Genomic DNA, 5,232 nt, shown 5'->3' with positions numbered 1-5,232 from the left:
GACTGTTGGACTTCAGTCGGAGGTACTCTTGATACTCCTTTTCAGGAAACTTTGGCTCATGTGTTTCCGATGTAGAGACATTTGTTATTTTCTCATGCCAACCAACTATATCATAGCAGAAGTCTCGAGTGTGACCCCTCATCTTACAATGTGTGCAATAAAGTTGACCATTTCTACCACCACTACGTCCTCCACATCCACGATTTCCACGACCTCCTCTTCTTCTTCTTCCTTGACTGGACACCATTGCTGAAGATTCAGTAAGCTTAAGTGAATTTTCATTCTTTCTTGGATTAAGAACACGAAGGAGGCGTGTAAGAAGACTCTCCATTAAGGGAACTTCTTGATGAGTCAGAACTTGATCATGAATATGATCAAAATCTGGGTTCATGGCCCGTAAGGCCAGCACCATATACAGTTTGTCATGCTTTCTTCTTATTTCTTCCCCTGACTTAGCATCTAGGAACATTCTTAATTCTTCAGCTGCAGACTAAAATTGTGCTACAAATAAGGTCATATCATGATTTGTTTGTTTAAGAGAGGTCAATTTGTCAACTGCATCATACAATCTCTGAATATCATTGGCATAAATCTTTTGGGCCTTCTTCCAAAAGGAGTAACATGTTTTGAAAGACCTTAAGGTCACTAAGATGTTTGGCTCCACTGACTACCACAACAAGGCACAAAGTTGGAAATCAAGTTGTTTCCATTGTTCTTTTATTTTCTGCAAGTATTTCAGTAACTTGCTTCTCTGAGTGCTCATGATGTCCTTGGCCAAGGAACCAAAGTTTCACAGAAGAGGACCGGGACAAGTAGTTTTTGCTGCCATTCAACTTTTTTGTGGTTATGACTGGTGTCCCCGAAAACAAAACATTGGGACCCACAGTAGAATTGATAGTGGGACCGACGAAGGAGGAAGATCCAGAAGGATTTGTGGAGACCATCTCACCACAAGAGATAGAGACAGAAGATTCGCACAAATGAAGCCTTCAAATTTCCCAACTTAAAGAAACACCAACATTGAAAAGAGATAATGAAGATTTGAGAGCAGATCTAGGCCTAAATAAGTCTGGTGAACCTTTCTTGATTGTTGAAGCACGATTTTGGTTGGTGGAAGGCGACGAGTGGATCTCACACTCCAAGAGAGGCGACGTGGAGAAGTTGCGCGAAAGACGCCGTAGGGAAGCAACGCGTGGCAGACTTTTGGAACGCATGACATGCAGGGATAGGTCGCACTCACAGAGGCACACCAAACCCTGGTTTTGTCAGAGTTATAGCCAGTGGCGATGACAGACTGACAACGGACAATGGCACTAGTGATAATCAGGCAAAGCGAGATCATTCCCGCTTTAATACCAACTTGAATGTAACCGGAGATGATTGAATGGAAATCCTCTAGTGTGTTCGCCACACGTAGGCTTTATTATATTAGAAAACTTAGCTATAGAACATGTACAAGTATACAAATGACAAATAAAATGTAAGCTACTACTCTAGGTACATCATGACCTATTTTCCAACAAAAAAAAAAAAGTTGTAAATAATTTTATGACTTCAGTTAAAAAAATAAAAAGTCATAACAGATGGTGCGACTTCTAAGTTAGAAGTCGTAACACCTGTTACAACTTTCTCCATTTTGGGTAATTTTTTAAAATATACTATCCATTGAAAAATTGTTCAAATTTTTACTCCTATTTAGTAAAAAAGCCCTCACTAATGTCATTTGTTTCTTTTATTCTGTAACAGCTGTACAGAGCAAGTAAATGCCAAAATGCTCAAAAAGAAAAATATCTCAATAGCCAATTTTGTTTAAACATTACCTACAGTCGTCTTTTAAGATTCAATTCCCTGACGAAGATCTTTGCCACAACAAAGATAACATTATGCCAAGAAACCAGTAAAATAGCAAGAGTTTAACATAGGAGGAGGAGGAAAACCTTTTCCTAACTATTCAGTATTCAGGAAACAATTCATAATTGGTTTACCAACATTTTTGGGAAGACAATCAGATTAGTCCCAAGAAAAAATCCTATCGCATTGAATTTTCACGTGACATTATCTTATGAAAATTTTACAACTATCACCCTCGTACTAGATTTTAACAAATTTTAATAGGGCATTAAGGAGGGAAAAAATAAACATTTTTTACACAATCTTGTCATGTGAAAATCTCACACAAGAGAATCCATCTCAGGCATAATAACTGCGCCAGCCATTTCGTGTCCTTAAGATAAGAGGATATATGACCCTCTTGAAAACAAAGAAACACAATTTTTTAAATTATTTTTTTGTAATATAACTAATAATACATCTCATAACACATCATAGGAAGACCTTGCATAGTAAAATTTGCATCTTTTCCTCTGCAATGCAACCACATTAGGATAGAATCCATGAAAACCAACAACAGAAAAAAGAGTACATGAAGCAACAATTAGGTAAACAACCCTATCAAATTATCACTAAGCTGGAGTTATAAGATTGGTTTGGTGGTAAATGGAGATGCGAGGGAGAGAAAGGTAATGGATTCGATTCTCCCACTAACAAAAAAAAAAAACTAACCATTAACAACTAACATTTGCCGATTAAGACAATATTAGTGAGCCAAAGAGGTTTAATAAAAATTACAATCCGGGCATTAGTTTTTCTACCTGATTCTCTGAAAATGAGATAATTCAAAACCATAATACAAGGAAGCTGCATTGATCGAGCTAAAGAGTTGAGAAGCAACCTCAACTTCCAGATTACAAAATTGTTAGGGAAAAAGGAAATGGGTGGGGTTTGGAAGAGACATATTATAGTGTAAGTAACGATGTTAAAGAAATTGAAAGAGAAAGAGAAAGTTGGATTAAGAATGGGAGGAAGAGGAAGAGGGAGGGTTTCCGCCACCGTGACGGAGATCTTGGATTAGGTCAGAGAGTTCTTTGCGCGATGACTCTCTGCCAAACATGAACCCATACCTAAGCAGAGAATGAATGAATTAGGCACGTGACCACAATTATGATATAACTGAATTGAATCAAATGAATTGAATTACCAGAATGAAATGGCAGAGAAGACGCCAGCAGTGGCAATAGTCTGAACCAAAGTGATCTTCTTCTCCATTCCCTTTCTCACTCTGTCTTGTCTTTTTCAGTCACCTCTGCAAAATTTTATATCCCTAGTTCTAAAAATCGTATTTACATCAAAAATAAAAAACTCAGACATTCCAATCAAATTCCAAAAGAAGCAAGTTAAATTGATTTTATCTCAACTTTGCCAAAAAAAAATTATCCGCCAAAACGAGATATTTATTAAATTGGTACAAGCAATACCAAAAACAATCATATGCCAATAATGCAGTGTACGGTGTACTCCATGACAGCAAATGGATCATGATACAATCATTCCCAAAATAATCTCGCCACACCCTGTCAACCTTCTAATCCCAACTTTTCCAATGACCACAAAATCTTCATGTAGAACCTAAAATCCCCAAACTGAAATTGAAGTCTTGAAAGGCAAAATAAATTTGAACACGGTGTGCCAAAAACTAACGAAAACACAAAGTACAAAGATGTAGCTTTAAAGGCCCAGAAAAAGAGAGAAAAACTCACATTCCACGCAACAACAATCAGTTATTCCCCTTGATAGACAAATTTAATTTCAATACCACCAAGGTATCTCACTAACAACACTATTTCTGCCCCTGCAACAGCATTGGGAATTTTTCAGATAATGAAACAGAGCAAAAGTTGAAGTTTTTTTAACGGAACTGTTGAACCGGAAGAGATTTAACATGCACTCATGGAATTATGTTATTTGTATGGATTACTCTACCTTCAACGCTCGCGGCGGCATGGCTAATGGGTGAGGTGCTTGGGGGACGCAGAAGGAGAGAAGGAAGAGGAGTCGCTAGGGATTTGAGCGCAGGAACATTTATTGTTACCATGGGGTGCAGCAAGCGATAATAGGAGGTGCAGAATTCTGTCACACACATCAATCCTTCCACCTGGGCCTTCAACATTGTCAAGCCCAGCTTCATTTTCTCTAAATTCAAAAAAAGAAATAGAAAGACCATTGTTCAATACAGTGTCTCAAAAATTAATTTGCTGGGTTCTCACAAAAGATTGAATTCTGTTACCCGACAATAGTGTCTCTCATATAAGATTGTTTTTAAGGAAGTATAAAAGGAAAATTGTGTTTTTTTTCCTTAATTTTAAGTCAAACTTAATCTTGATTCTTGTACTTTTAAATTGATGAATTTAGTTTTCTAATTTTAAAACTATGTTAATTCAAATAGTCTCCTTAAATTCAAACATAACATTTAGTGACAATTTTTGTGAGTCACAAAGTCAAAGGAAGGACTAAATTCACTATTGAAAGCATAGAACCAAAACTAAGTTTGACCGAAAGTTTAAGAGGATTTGGTTTGTAAAATATTTTTATAAGTTTAACCGAAAGTGTGAGGGGAGTTGGTTTGAGATATTATTATTTTTTTTTATTTTCTATTTTTATTTTGCTGAAAACAATTTTCATTGTCAATTTTTTTATATTTAGAAAATAAGTTTAGTTTAGGCTTTTTTGTGTTTTTAAAAAAATGAAAATACTGAAACAAATAAATTCTTATTATTTATTATTAATATTAACATAAATAAGTAATATATAATATCAATACATTGAATATCAATATTATGTATTGCATTTTTATTCATAATACCTATAGAATTGTTTGCTTTTCATTCTCAAGATAAAAATCATATCAACAATAGTGATCTTAGTAACATTTTTTATATTTAATGAATTTTTTTATAGTGGTGATAGCTGTCAAATAGTCACAACGTTGCTTTCACGATAAATATGCTTAATATGAAATTATCAATCCTTCTCAATCCCGTGCATAATCCACTCTTATGTGGAAGATGTAAAATTTTAAAGGTTTTTTTTACTAACAATTATAAAAAATCAATTGAATCTTAAAATCTATGATTCTGACAAATAATAAATAAATAATGCGTACTTTTTTCCATAATAAGATTTCTCTCTGATGCACTTTGATTTCTTGGAAGAGGAGAAAAACAAAATTTCACTCCCTTGACTATTCTTTCTATCTCTCTATGTTTGTGATGGTAAGAGATTAGAGAGAATATTTTACTGTCAATAAGAGAACTTTGTTTTACATTAGTGGGTATTAATCACTTTTATAACCATTACTCTCATTAAGTAATAGTTACCTTTAAAAACTTCTCTTAT

General features: G+C 34.8%; 1 long non-coding RNA gene across 1 annotated transcript; it reads right to left on the bottom strand.

Annotated features, from left to right (window-relative positions):
• Positions 1-2,340: 2,340 nt before the first annotated feature.
• LOC100814347 (uncharacterized) lies at positions 2,341-3,967 on the bottom strand. The gene is made up of 4 exons (XR_414232.3): positions 3,820-3,967; positions 3,597-3,688; positions 3,038-3,142; positions 2,341-2,960 (listed from the first exon to the last, which is right to left on the bottom strand). It is a non-coding gene; the product is annotated as an uncharacterized lncRNA (long non-coding RNA).
• Positions 3,968-5,232: the final 1,265 nt, after the last annotated feature.

Source organism: Glycine max, chromosome 5, assembly GCF_000004515.6.
Source record: "Glycine max cultivar Williams 82 chromosome 5, Glycine_max_v4.0, whole genome shotgun sequence".
NCBI classification, from domain to species: Eukaryota; Viridiplantae; Streptophyta; class Magnoliopsida; order Fabales; family Fabaceae; genus Glycine; species Glycine max.
Note: the sequence above shows the minus strand (reverse complement) of the source record. Positions and strands in the feature narration are given on the sequence as shown.